General features: G+C 36.5%; 1 pseudogene; it reads left to right on the forward strand.

Moving 5' to 3' along the window:
* The window catches only part of LOC121164780, a 53,294-nt pseudogene that overhangs the window by 19,088 nt on the left and 18,355 nt on the right, over positions 1-15,851 (forward strand).

Below are 15,851 nucleotides of genomic sequence, written 5' to 3' on the forward strand. Positions count from 1 at the left end.
AGAATCACAGAGAGCGTGTGGTGAGACAAAGAGATTTTCCATCAGCTGGTCGATTCTCCAAATTGCAGCATTGGCAGGTAAATAAGGCTAAAATTAGGACCTGGAGCTTCCTTCCGGTCTCCCATGTGGGTAGTAGGAACTCAAGCGCTTGGTCCATCTTTCAGAGCTTTTCCTAGGACATTAGCAGGGAACTGGATCAGAAATGGAGTAGCCAAGACATGAACTTGCACCCATGTGGGATGCTGGCTTCACAGGTAGTGCGTGAACTTTCTATGCAATAGTGCCAATGGTCCCGATACTGTTTTTCTTGAGAGTGTGAACTTTCATATCATATAGTATGGGATTCATATGACAGTGAGCATAAATTGATGAAAGAAGATTATATTAGGGTGTATAAAAGGTATAACATGTATTCATCGGATTGTGTGTCAAATAGTTTAATATATTTAATGATATGAAAATTGTTTAAGTATTTATTTTATAATATAGTAAGCAAATTTAACTCTGCTCTGAAAAAGTTCTATAATTGACTGTTATTAACCAATACCATAAAAATGCTGATGTTGCATATGTATTATTTTCTGAGAAGTCTAAAGAAGAGCTTAGTGGTGCATTAATGCTTTATAATTAAATTTTGTTGTACAGTTTTGTCTATAGATGTCTCTAATTTTTCTCTCAGTTAATTTATGTTGGTGTGAATATCTTTAAAAACTCACTTGAAGGTTGCTGCTGTAGTGTCTCCATCAATGTCAGAACTGAATCGTAAGCTTACAGTGATTAAAAATTACTGACCTTATGATATTTGTGCTTGGAAACAGCATAAATATAGATAAGTACTCAGAAGGCTCAATCATGGTTATTTTATGAGACAGATTTTACATCACGTGGTGACATGCATTCCTTTTATACAATACTGCTTCCAAATGTTTGTGGAAAGTGAAATGAAAAGATAACTTTATTTTGGTGTCCTCCCATACCCAAATAGCAATCCACGATTCTGAGGAGTCTTTTTTCACACACAAAACAATACATGTTATGAAAAACTAAGCATGGATTTTCATTTTTTTTTTTGCACGAAAATAAAGTCGTCATTTAATTCTATTTCTCCATCAACTTTCTGAAATGCCTTTATAATGTTGGAGAGTTTTACATTTTCTTAATACATCACCTGGGTTGCTTGCAGTGCCCATACAACTCATTTTTGACAACCAGAACCGCCAATAGCATTGTATTGGTTAAGATCCTTATGGGCTGAGCTATTCCTTTCTGAAATCAGCAGTCATGTCTTTTTAAGTGAAAGAAGTAATGTGAAATGTCTGTGCATGCAATGACACTAAAGGTAGAGTCATCACAGCAAAATCCTCAGAAGTCGGATTGGAAAAGGAACAACGAATATCTTCTTGTGTCTAAGGCCATGTGACCTGGATGCACCTGATCTCATCTGAGTATCTTCTCAGGCGGTAAATTTGATAAAAGGTTATTCTATTCAATGCCTATTTAGTAACCAGAATTACCTTGAATGAATAGGAATATGCTTTTGCTCTTTCAATGTATGATTAACATTCATCAAATGTCAACGCTGCATGCATGTAATCAGATAAGACAAATATTCAGAAAATTGCTTTTGGAAATCATTTGTATTACCTGATCACAAGCAAAATTTTATAGTCTGGACATAGCCAGAGCAATTATTTGATAGTTATATACAAATATATTAAACACATATGTAAATATGAGATGATGTATTATTAAGTATTATCAGGTCATTATTATTCAGAACAGTTTGGTGCTTTTCTATACAATGAAGTGCGTAGAGAATAGTTCAACTCAGTTAGCAGCATGTTTGTTAAAGAGACATATTAAATATTTCTTTTTAAGTAACGGATTGAGAAATGTTTGCACAATTAATTAAAATCATTAGAATTACTGAAATCCTTCTAGACTTCTGAAAACCATCTAGATAGACATTTAATCAGTTATTAAAAAGATAAAAGCACAAGGATTCAAAAACAAATATTTCATTGATCAGAATTTTAAACATGACTGAAGGAAAATAATTTATTAAAAGCTTAATTTAGCTTTCATACTCTAGAAAGGAATTTTTAGGTTTGCTTTTAGGTAAATATGAGACCTCAATACGCCATAATTATGATTCAAGAAACACTGATGTCATTGGCAATGCTATACTATCATCACTTAGACTCTTCCAAGTGCAGGGAGAGCTGCCAATTAGTAACACAATATTCCATCTAATCTTGCTGCTTTCTTTAATTGGCTGAAGGAGAAATTGTGATCACACACTATTATAGTATTTCATTTATAAGACAAACCAAAATCACTTAATATGATAAAAGAACTTTTATTTAAAACCAAACTTATAGGAATTATTTACTTCCTTCTTTGCTAACATATCCATTTATTCATTCAATGAATATGGTAGCATTAAATCTACCCTTTATAGAAGCTGGTCATCACGAACTCTACAAAGCAAGAAGAAATACCATTGATGTGAATGAAACCTTCGTTAAGTATAAAAACTTTAATTATAGAAATACATATTTCACATCAGATGAGATCCATTCCTTTCAGTAAATGTGGCTGCATTAATGACTTAGGGGGTTTCCAGAAATAACATTTTCCTTGAGAAGAATAAGTATCAAGATAACTCCATGTGAGGCATAACTAACCTGTAATATTTCAGCTCTTTTACTTCTTAAGGAAAACAAATAGATTGATAGCAAATATATTGATAACTAGAAAAAACATATTCATGTGCTTCTAATATCCTCCATAAGCAGTTCAATTACTTCAAGGCTAAATAATTACAGAAGTATATTAATGTATGATATCTGCCAAACCAAAATATTTTTGGCACAATTAATTTGGCAAACAGATGCATGAGCCAAACAATTCTTCCCAGCCAGCTACGTGTATGAAGTCCAGTCACTTGATTATATGAAGCTTTTCTTTGAAGCCAATTGATCTTGATTGATCTCTAAATACATATTCTATTGGGTACATTTGTAGAAACTCTTAAAAACCACATTATTATAAAATTTGATGTCTGATAATACCTGCCTTCAAAAGTTCCTGCTTATTTAATTTATTGACATGAAAAATTTGGAAGGAAGTATTTCTGCAACCGTTAAAATTAAATTCATTGTTGCCTTCTGAGATCAGTCCTTGGCTTTCAGATTCCCCTCTGCCAGGCATCTTTTGTTCTGAGATTGAAAAAATAATGTTGTAAATGCAATTGATAATGCTAATTATCTTTGGATAATAATCTACTGATGATGATAGTAATAATAGTTTCCCTTTGATGACTTACTTTACTCCAGGTATTTTGCTGAATGTTTGATATTTATCTTATCTAATCATCCAAACAGCTTGTTTTTAAGGTATATTTACTTTCATTGAAAAAACATATTTACAGAGAAAAAAGTGAAACAGAAGAAATCTTCCATGCACTGGTTCATTCCCCAATTGGCTTCACTAGCTGGCGCTGAGCTGAACCAATGCCAGGAACCAGAAGTTTCTTCCAGGTGTGCCACATGGGTACAGCATCCCAAGATTTTGGGCCATCCTCTACTACTTTCTCAGGCCACAAACAGGGCCTGAGGAAAAAATATCTTTATCTTAGGATAAAGGAGAGGGGAAGTTAAAGAGTTATACAGAAATCTGGGATTTATCTGATGTTTAACAGCTTCAGTGTCTGCATTTGTAAATCTGTGTTAAAACAAAATCCTAATCCCTTTGTCGCATACTATTGAACTCTTAGATTGTATCAAGATTGTTTGCACAACAACCAGAGTAATTTTGTAATTATGTTTCTTTCCAACAATGCTTGAAGGGCCTTCATAAAAGTTCCTATCAAAGCTTAGCTGAATCAATGCATATCTATGCAGGAATACCAAATAACAGCAATCACATGATTTTAGGATCAATCAAGCTTTCTTTTAATAAAGAGCCAGAAATATTAAGAGATACACAATTTAATAATTAGTTTTAAGTGTCTACCAGATACGTAATATTAAACAGTAGTCAGAAGGAGCACACTGTGTTCAGATACTGAAGTTGGCCAAATGTTTTCTTTCTATTTGTAGTAATAAATCAAGCACTCTTCTTGGTGGCATTCTGACATTAGATTAAATACAAATTCTCTTTAAGTTATTCTGAGATGTTACACCAAAAAACACCGCTTAAATTTGGGTTACATGGAGTGTAAGGGAACGAATGCATAAAAATTGTTCCATAATTAACATTTCTTTTGATGTGGCTTGTGAGAAGGTTTAGGTAGCAGAGTTGAAGTTTACAAGTTCTGGTAAGAACCTTTGGTATCAGTGTTTGATCATTAATGAAGAGTAAGTTCCTTTGCTTTGATATAAGATACTTTTTAATGAAAAAAAATCTGTTATGTTAATCAAGATTCTTGCCTTTGGGTGGCTATCACTTTTAGGTAGAAATGATTCTAAAAAAAAATAAAAGGCAGAAAAGATATAGAAATGCATTATGAAAATCTAGGTTGAAAACCTGCTTGAATGTCAGTAGGGTCAAACTTTTGAAAAATTACTACATTTTTGTGCACATCAGTTTCTTGAAAATTGGGCTTAATAGTAATTATTTTATATGGTTGTCATAAGAATAAGGACATGCGGCAAAAACAGAAATAAATGTGTGTGTTAGTTAACACTATAATAACACTCCAGTCTTTTTCAGAGAGCATTTTAAAAGTTATATTTATTGATTTTATTCATTTGAAAAGGAGGAAGAAGGGACAGAAGAAATGAAAGAGCAGAGAAAGGGGGCGAAGAGGGGAACCAGATTGATTAGCTGGGGGAGAGGGGCAGGAGATGTCATACGTGTTTGGGTAAGTTCAAGTACCTAGTTACTGGTGGTTCATACCCCTGGTAGAACCTGGACACACTACTTCCTTACCTGCAATAGCTAGACTTGTAACAACATGGTGATGAAACACTGGAATAGCACTGACTGGGAGAAATGCCTGGGTTAAAGTCCTGCCTTGGTTATCTATTTTTGTGCTGAGTTATGGCATAGCAGGTAAAGCTGTCATCTGGGAAACCAGCATTACTTATGGGAGCCAGTTTGTATCCCAGTTGCTCCACTTCTGATCCTGCTCCCTTCCAAAGGCCTGGGAAAAGAAGCAGGTGATGGTCTAAGTGCTTGAGTTCCTGCCATCATGTAGGAAGCTGGGATGAAGCTGCTGATTCCTGACTTTGGCCTGGCCTCCTCCTAGCTATTGTGCTTGTTTGGGGATCAACCAACTGATGAAAAATGTCTTTGTATTTCTCTCCTCTTTATTTCTGTAACTTTTATTTTCAACATACAAGTAACTTCTTAAATTTAAGATGTCATCACTGGAAAAATCTCAGAAGGAAAACTACAGCTAGTAAGAAGAGACTTTGAAGGCGGGTTTCAGTCTTAAAGGTGGGGTCAGGGCCCTGTGCAGTAGTTTAGTAGTTTAGTAGCTTAAGTCCTCACCTCTCATGCTCCAGGATCCCATATGAGTGTTGGTTCTAGTCCTGGTGGCCCTGCTCCCCATTCAGCTCCCTGTTGTGGCCTGGGAAAGCAGTTAAGGGCAGTGCAAAGCTTTGGGACCCTGAATCCGTGTGGAGGACCCAGAAGAAGCTCCTGGCACATGACTTTGGATTGGCTTGGCTCTGGCCATTGTGGCTGCCTGGGGAGTGAATCATTGGACAGAAGAGCTGATTATGCTGTCAAGAGACAAAATGGCGGCAAGCCTCTGTGCCTAATCATGGGGTCTTGAGTTCCTTGTGGCAGTAGTAGGTCTATTCAAGTAGGAGGTGCTCATCATGGCCAAAGAAAAGCTGAATTGTTAAGCCATGATAAAGTTGTGTTTGTTTCCTAAACTACTACTGCAAATAATCATAGACTTAAGGGTTTAAAACAGCATGAATTTCTTTCTTTCTTTCTTTCTTTCTTTCTTTCTTTCTTTCTTTCTTTCTTTCTTTCTTTCTTTCTTCCTTTCTTTCTTTCTTTCTTTTATTTTCTGAAAGTCAGAAGTCAAGTCAGTTTTCTTAACTGTAGCTAAGATGTATGTTTAGGTATCGCTAGTACCCTATAGCCATTTTCAGGTGTATAGAAGCTGGTTGTATATAAACTAAAATCAAAATGTCAATAAAGTAGTCACAGGATGTGATTAAGAACTTGCATTTTTTAACATATTGGTTACTCCATACCATGACAGTTAATTCCATAATGTTGTAAATCGTTGTTGATGTTATGTTGGGGCTTTTAATTTATCGGGATGATATTCTGCCAGCTTGACCTTCAGACCAGAAATGGTCTCCCCAAGAAACTGTTGAATGTATCTAGACAATTAGATGCTGGGCTCTATGCTTGGTATATGCTTGCAATGAAAGAATCTCAACTGAATTTGATCTGCAATACTGCAACAATGTGTAGGAATCCACAATGGGGAGAGGGTACGGGGAGGGGTTGGTGGAATCCCAGAGCCTATGAAACTGTGTCACATAATGCAATGTAATTAATTTAAAAAGAAAAAAATACAGAACTTGGTACTTAAAGTCCTTTGTTAATGAGTTAAAAAGTGGAGACAATGCCATTGTCTGAAGCCTAAGGAGGACTGCTTTAGGAAGTGATTAGATTAGGTTAGGATGCTTAGCTTGAAACCTCTGGGTGACTTCTAATGAGAGAATTCACAGACGTGAGAAGCAGAGTGTGCACATTGGCTCTGCCTCTTGGCTTGGGATAGGATTATCCTTCTGCCCCTATTTGACCATCTGCTGTGCCCCACCAGCCCCAAAGGACTCTATGATCTTGGACCGTGAACCTCCAAAACCTAGAGCCATACTAATTCTTTCGCCGTAAGCTTTTCTCTGGTATTTTAGTTGGAACAACCAACTGCTAATTAGTACAGTTCGCTAACACGATGTCTTCTGGGCTACTTTTCTTCTGGAGGTTCTGTGAGAGAGGCTGCTTGTTTCCCTCTCCTAGCTCCCGGAGGTGTTTGTGCATCTGGTTCATGGCCCCTTTCTGTCTTCCTAGCTGACGACATTTCATGTCTCTGATCTATCACCAACATAGGATTCTGATCTCATCTCAGCTCCTAAAGGTTCTCTGCTTGAAAGATTCATGGACTAAAGTGAGGCCATGGGTCCTCTAGCTCATAGCCCTTAATGCTAATAACACTTAGCAAATCCCATCTCTTTGCAAGGAAATTTATGAAAGAGTTCCAGGGCTTAGTGTAATGGGGTGCAGTGGTTGATGGCTAGCACTCGCGTAACAGTGGACAGTATGCAAAGTTTCCACACCTTGCATTTCCCACTTCCTCACACCATTCAAGTTAACTGAAGGTGCAAAACAATCTCTGGAGGTTCCTTGCACTTGCCCCTCCTGCCTCCTGCTTTCTGCACCATTCAGGACAATTGACAGCACTGAAAGATTCCAGAGGCTCCGTGCACCTGGACCCTCCTGCCATCCATTGAACTAGATTTGGTTAATTAACTACAGAAAAATCTTGGGCTTTGGTAGCTCCCTTCTTACCTCTGACCACATGGTTAATTGAATGGAAACTTTGCTCAGTATTGCTGTCAATCTGGTTTAAGGATGACAGCTTAAAAACCCCCAACATTTGTGGCTTGGCTCAGTGGCTCCTGCAGTGTAGTGGGAGATGCTGTCACCAAGCTTGGGCAATAAAGACTACTCCTAGCATCCTACACTTCGTCCAATGTGATCTCTCTTGCACTTTGCAACATAGGATGTGAACATCTTTGAGGTCCTCCTTCTACCTACCACAAACCCACACTCACATAGAAGAATATGTGAGGAGAGGCTCATATATCTGTAATGGGAAAAAAAGATGACTAATGCAGATCATTATGTATTTGTTATCCCACAAAAGAAGAGAATTTGGCTATTAAAAAAAGGTGAACCTTCTTAAATTATTTATTTGAAAGAACAGAAACAACAAAGTTTGAGAGATTAAATAGAGGATCACGAAAACAAACACATTTAAGGTATAAAGGAAGAAAATGTACTATTTTTTTCTTGGAGGTTGATTGATCTGGAACATATAAGTTACAACTGAATACATATCATGTTTTACTCTGTAGCTGTTTTTCAAACTACAACCAGAAGCATTATTTTTTATAAGAATAAATACCAAAGATACATAAATGCACACAAATGCAGAGTTATAGAGAAAGCAACTTTAAAAATGAAAACTCCACAGATTCATGATTTAACCTCCTTTTTCATTCCTCAGGCAGGGAGCCTGCAGCAGTCTATTAATAGCATACCCAGCAAATCACACTCTGCAGGTGTTTCCTTAATGCTGATTTTTAAAAATATATACAAACCTGTTATCAGTGATCTATATTTTCATTTTGGGAGATCAGACCCAGAAAGAGCATTAGCTAAAGGGTTGAGGCAGTATGTCTTCCCAAGGTCAGCAAGGTTGTAGTAATTTTTGCATGCATTCTTGAAAAAAAATTCAATAAAAGCCTTTTTCCTGCAGAGTTTAATTAACACTCAATATCTGTCATGAGCCAAGGTATCTCAGTATTGCAGGAGCACAATATCCCACCTATGAACTGGTTAAAATCAGAATAATTTGAAATAGTAAGCAGTAGACCCAATCAAAATACAAGGTAGGGGAAGAAAGAAGAGAATGATACATGTGCTTTTAATATTCAGGCAGAAGGCATTGGTGAGCAGCAGGTTTTCAACTCCATAAGACAGATACTTTGTCAAAGTGGTTTGGAACTCTAATTTGAGCACTAGGCAAAACTTAGCAATTCAAAAAGAGACTATAGTTTTTTTTATATATTCACAGAAACTAAAGATTTTGTAAGTTTGGAATGATCATATTCTGTTTTCTTTTGTTCTAATTTTGAGTAGCACTGTTGCCTGTGTCGACTTCATTCTCGTTGGGTATAAACATGTCAGAGAGAAGGGACATGATTAGATGTGTCATCTGTTCAATGAATCTTCTGTAAATGTGCATGTTCTCAAAATTTTAAGGAAAATGAGTTCAATATATGGTTGAATTTCAAACGTTATGCTTAATTTAAACAAGACGACACATTGTATGTTGCTGTCCAGCTGAGCTTGAATGTGACTCTTATCTAGCTAAGTCCATATCCATTTGCATTCTAAAAGTATAATACTAGTCTTAGTCAACTTTTATAAGAAAATCCATGGTGACAAATGACAGTCATTGAGTAATCTTTGATCACTAAAGTTTTTCAACAGTTTGTTTATTATTATAAAAATTACTAGTGTAAGTTGAAACATTTATGGTGTGTGTGTGTGTTGGGAAAATATGTAGATCACTGGAAACAACTTCTTGCCTTTTGAGTAATACTTGGAACAAAACTTAGGTTAGGGCAAGTATGTCTCTGGTTTTAATTAATCTCTTCTTCAAAGAGGTCATCTGCATAAATGAGGGTTTCATTAATTTATTCAACTTTGCAAAACGTGGTACTTGGTCATGATCCACTAATTGATTTTTATATGCTTTCCAGTTTACCTTTTTCACAGGATGGTACTCTCTGCTTTAGAAGGCAGAGCATCCAATCATGTGATGTTTTTACACATGGAGTGGAAAGCTTAAATCCTTATCAGTACAAATACAGTTTTAACTTATGGAGTATGATAATTTTGCAAAGAATATACAAGAGATACCCAGAGTTCTGGCTTGCTTTTACAGTGACAATCTAAATTTGGATCCAATATATCAGAATTTTGGCTTGGGCTCTCCTGTTTAATAATTTATGAGTTTGAGCAATAAGATTCAATTGTATGTGCCAAGAATAACTCTATGGTAATTCCTTTTGGTTTCTCATATAGTGTCTTACTTATCTTCATTTCTATTGGTAGTATATTTTGCTATCATTCCTAATACATAGATGAAGGAATATGAATTTACATAGGTTAAACCAGTGTCCAAAGTCACATTACTGGGGGACAGAGATATATTTCTGAGAGCTTCTGACTCCAACGCCTGGTTTTATTGTGTTTCGCACATTATTTTCCATGAACCATTGCTTCAGTAGTTAAATTACTATCACTCATGCCTAAACTGAATGATTCATGGGAACGTTAGCCATCGTGTGTATGGTAGATACTAGTTAATAAGTCTTCAGTAAATTTAATCATTTGCTGAAAAACGCAATCATTGTCTCTTGTTGTGTACCATGTATTATTCTAGGAACTAAGGAAAGACAGTGATGAATAGTCGTTAAAAGACCATTGAATTCCTGTCCTTGTGATTCATTATCAGATCATTCATTTGAGACATTTTGGTTGTTTGGTTGTTTGTAAGCACCTGATGTGTAATGTTCCTTTCAACATTGTTTTTGCTACATCTCATGGGCATTAGTATTTTACTGTCATTCTTTTTTTTTTATTGCCATTTCATCAACACCACATGAGTCATACAGTAGCAGCATTTACTGTAAGATTTTTTATTTTCTTTTTCATTATTTTGGTGACACATTGGTTATTCTGTAGCATGTTGGTTAGTTTCATGTTGATGTGAATTTTCTGTTTTTCTCCCTGTTATGGATTGTGTTTTCTGGCTCTGTTTTAAGGGGATGTATAATAGCACTGTAGTGGAGACTGACATGTCCCGATATGAAGACATTGTGCAGTATGCATCTCTGCATCCATACCAAAGATGGACTCCTGGTGAAATTGTATATGTCCTAACAGTGGGATGCAGGACTCTCTGACACTGTCAATGCCAACAATGTCTGGAAACACTTCAATAGCGGAAATAGGGACTTGCGACTTCATGAAGTACTTCCCATTGCAATGCTAGAGGGGACATCAGTAGGAGAGCAGATATTTTTTGTGTGTGGGGGGGGGATAATGGTCCTTAGTTACATCTATTTAATTTATATTTTTGGAAAACAGAGATTTTATTCTTTTTATGCCTTAATATTTCCTTTGTGTATTATATACACTATAATTATATACATGAATATGAATATTAACATTATTTAACCATTTTCTTCAGTGACCATTTAGGTTGTTTCCATGTGTTAGTTATTATAAATAATGCCTCAGTAAGTATGTGAAAACATTATCTTTTTATGAATTTCATTTGGGGAACATTATTCAGATATAAACAAGAAAGCTATTTTGACATTTGCTATATAACGGGTGAGCCTGGTGGACGTAGTAAGTGAAATAATCCAGACTTAGAAAGACAAACACTACACGATGTCCTACTGACTGTAATCTCGCATACTGACTGTAATCAAGTTGAACACATGGAAGTAAAGGGTGGAATAAAGTTTAATTGATAGAGGAAGTGTTGCAAATTGAGAGATTTTTGGGAAAAGTTGTATCTGCGTAGGATGCATAAATGTGGAGACCTAATGCACATCATGTGGACTACACTTTTGTGGCACTCTGTTATATGCTGCAATTTGCTAAGAGAATATATTCAATTAGTCTCAATAGACACACCAACATATACACACACAAAGGAAACAAGGTTAGATGAATGCACTAAAACTAACGTGACTGTGGTAATCATTTTGTGAGGTGTATGCATTTAGGTTTATCACATCAGACACTTCATACAATACTTTTTATGTAGAATAACTTCAACACATGGAGCCTTGAGTGACCCAAAACAGGGAGATACTAAATACGAATAGATTTTGACTTTCTGTTTGTTAAAAGGGAATACTGCAGTCAGGCCTTCATATGAAACAGGCATAGGCCATTTGCTCACATAAGTGAACACACTGTTGCACTGCTTGTTCACAAGCTCTGGCAACAGTGGCCACAGCCTTGGAAAAAGTAAAGTAAGGATAAGTTCATAACATTTCCTGAAATAGGATCAGCTTACTCCTCCTATAAGTAGCTTCTCTGAACACTCAGTCACTTCCTTATGATGAATGAAATTTATGCCCACAGTGACAGTCCCTGGTGATGACAATGACATTCTTGACTTCTGAGACTTGTGGAAAGTAACATCAGAGTCAAACATCATCAAGTGCACCTAGAGAATGGAGATTGGAGAATGATCTCAAGCAGTTTATTAATTGGTTCCTGAACACAAAGTTTTTCATCACTAAGGTCAATTAATAGACTGCAGAGAAGGCATTGAGGCTTGTGGTAGAGGTATCATTCAGGATACTCACGTGCCACCTAGGAGGAGTATTTGGGCTGGATTTCTTGCTGCAGTTCTTGACTCCATATTTCTGCAAATGCATACTTCAGGAGGCTGCAGGTGATTGCTCAGATATTTTGTTGCCTACCCACACGTGATACGTGAAAAGAGCTCCCATTTCCAGGCTTATTACTTGCTCAACTTTAATCATTTCAGGCTCTGGGGATATGAGTCAGCAGATGGACGCTCCCTGTGTCTGTCGCAATCTACATCTGCAATAATAATGATAGATTTTCTGAAAAGGGCTATATGGATAAGAAGACAATGCACAAATTTTACAATGACACTGCCTCCAAGTTGGTGCAACGTGGCTTTCATGTCCAAGTCCATCTGACTCCACATTTCAGGCTGTTTCACAATATCTGGTGAACACAACTGAGCATTATGTAGCATGGCTATGAATATATGAACCTATCATTTGATTTCAAATATTTTTAACTGTTCTCTAGAATCTGTACTTGGTATCTCACTAGGTGGTGAAGGAAACTTGTGGTAACCTAGAACCATATTCCCTGGTGCTTTATGTCACTTTGTTGCACTTTAATATACCTTGGTGGGGAAATCTGAAAGCATAAAATTTTGCTAAGCTTCACATCTTCACAATTCTCAGCTGGGACCTGAGATAACCCACCCTAATCTCATATTCACCCTTCTTCCACCAATGAATAAGTCTTCTTTTTGCCATCTCTTGTCCATTGAACATTGTTTTAAATTTTGTGTAACAGACTCTCTTAAATTTCTCACCCCTTCTAGAGTTTAAAAAAAATATATATGTTTATTTAAATTTTTTGAAAGGCAAAGTTAACAAAGAGTGGAGGAGAACACTTCTATTCACTGTTTCACTCCTCACATGGCCATAGTATTCAGGATTTGTCAAAGCCAGGATCCTGGACCTTGTTCTAGGTCTTACACTGGGGTACAAGGGCCAAGGAGTTGGGCCATCTTCTGTTGCTTTCTTAGGTGTATTAACTTGCAAATGCATCAAAAGTGGAGTACCAGGGACTTGAACTGACACCCATACAGGATTCCAGCATTGCAGATTGAGCCTGCTAAGCCACAAAGCTGGCCTATGAAATTCTTCCTCTCTTTTTAGAAAAAGTACAATTTTTTCTTTCCTGAACAACCGATTTCATTTTATATGCCTAATTATGGTCACTTTTTGTTGCATATCATACACACCAGGGTTTGGAGGTACTGTGTACATTTTCCAAAGTTCAGTTCCTGTTTCAAACTTTTATTTCCACGTCTTTTTGCAAAAACACTTTCATTACTGTCTCTGGTTTTGTAACTCCCTCTCTGTGCTCCCATCCTTCTGTGGACACTGCCTCCTTTGTCAATATCTACTCCTACATCAACATCATCCTGATCAGCACAAGTCTAGCCTCTACCATGAGATGCTTCAATATCTGTAATGACAATCTGGCACTAATTTTAAAAATTCTAATATTGAACATTTACTACACGTATTAGTTGACTAGTAAAATTGTTTTTGAGCACTTACTATCTTCTAGTCTGCAAATCAATTTCAGTTTCTTAGGCTTCTCAAACTTATGAAGATTCGCTTTAGGCCTTAATGTTCCCCATCTTTCTCCCTGCCATCCTACCCAACACGTAATTTCTATTTTAAGTTAATTGAGTGCCCTACTTAGATAGGCATGGTACAGCACTTCTCACTTTATCTGAATCTCAACACCTTTTTAATTTCTTGATATGTGAATATTCCAAAGTTCTCCATAGAATTACTAAATGCTATTTGAAAACATCATGAGTTTGTTATTCACAGCTTGTGACTTCAAATTTTAATTGGTCCCTTCATATTGATTAATTCTTGTTGCTTGTCCAGGGTCAGATTCTTTCAATCAAATCTCATTTTCTTACCATTGTAACCTTCATGGAATTCTTTCTTCCTTACCTTTGTTAACACCAAGTTTCCTGATTTTTATTTAGCTCTCATGATCACCTTCTGAAATCTGGTAATCATGCTTCATCCTTCCTCTCATCTCTCTTCACTTTCAATTGCTTTTAACTTCTAGATATTTCTCTGAAATGTCTTCTTTAGAGTTGTCTCAATCCCAGCTCTCACCTTGAGCCTCCTGTGCAAGGGAAGGAAATAACACTCATTAAAAGCAGGGATCCTTAGAAGTTAAAGAGTACTGAACATTTGAATTCTGGTTCTCTTACTTTTTGGCTGGTTACCTGTGTCCACATTTAATAAAATTGTTTTTTCTTTTTATAAAACATAAGTAACAATAACAACAACAATAATAATGATGGTGATGACACCTGTTTTATAGCAGTGTTACAAGTAAAAATCTCCTTCCTGACATTAAATTTGGACTCTTTGCTGTTTGCCTTCCCATTTGGTACTTTGAATTTTTTTCAAATTAGTCCTACCCAACCAAACAAGCTCCCTTGACCAGGGTCCGAATAGATGATCCATGCCTACTGTAGCTAACTATTCATAATCTACAGTTCTTTCTGACATTTTCCAGTGAGTTCTGATAACAGGACAATGCGTTGATGGGATCCACATCTTAAAACAAAAGAAAATATGGTTATGAATTTCTCATTGATTAGTGTTCATACAGAGAAAAACACTAGAAATTTCAATTTCTTGAGTACTCAGTACATGTTCCCTAATGGGCACGTTACTCATCAGTTCTTCAAGGTTGTTGAGTCTGGTTGTGTGATTGGTTCATGAATAAGGAAACTTTGAGTATTAGTCTCAAAGTAGACTTTCCGTGATTCTACCTCTACTTATTGTGCTTATACCTGTATCTCTCTAGGGTAATGATGCTTGAATGTAGCTATTTTAAGACGTAAACATCTCTTTTGAAAGAGGGGTGGTTATTTGGAACAGTAGTTGTCACTGCTTGGATTGGCTGTATCTGATACCTGATATCAAAGTCTTTTTCAAGTCCTATTCGTTTGAGACTCTGTTCCAGCTTCCTGAAAATTCACATTCATGTACAAGTGCTTGCATTCCTGGCATCCATGATGATTTCTGAGTTCTCAGCCCAGTCCTCCTGTCGGTGGCATTAGGGAGTAAACCAGTAGATGGGGAGGATCTTTCTCTATCCAATTTTCTATAATTAGGCTTTTGGTATAAAATTAAAATTAATAAATAAAAAAATCAAAACCTCCCTTTGGGAAATAAATTGAACTCCAGCAAATTTATAAGATATTTACTCAGTGAGGAAGGCTGGGCCAAGATCATGTTTTAAATCTCCATAGAAGGGCCAAGACAGACTGTGGTGCATTTTTATCCAAATGAAAATTTCATGGGAAAATCATATGAATAGGTAGTGTTTATAGCCCTATTGAAGTCATAAGAATCATAGAGTATGGGAAGTTCAAAGTAGGAAAACAGATGTCCTAAAGGTCAGCTACAACACAAGCAAGACTTTTGGTCAGTAACAGAAATATGGGCTACACAGAGAACTGTCTGTGATGTTTTCTCTGCCTGGCTTCAGATGTGAACTCAAACATCACAGAGACACTGGAAAACTCCCTTCAGTTTTTTTTTTTTAAAGATTCACTTAATTGTTGAAAGACAGTCTCATAGAGAGAAGCAGCAGCAGACAGATTGTTCATCCACTGGTTCATGCCCCAAATGGCTACAACTGCTGGTTTCTGAAACCAGGGGTCAGAAGTTCTTCAG

This window comes from Ochotona curzoniae, unplaced genomic scaffold, assembly GCF_017591425.1.
Source record: "Ochotona curzoniae isolate NIBS_2020 unplaced genomic scaffold, NIBS_Ocur_1.0 contig_1071, whole genome shotgun sequence".
Classification (NCBI taxonomy): domain Eukaryota; kingdom Metazoa; phylum Chordata; class Mammalia; order Lagomorpha; family Ochotonidae; genus Ochotona; species Ochotona curzoniae.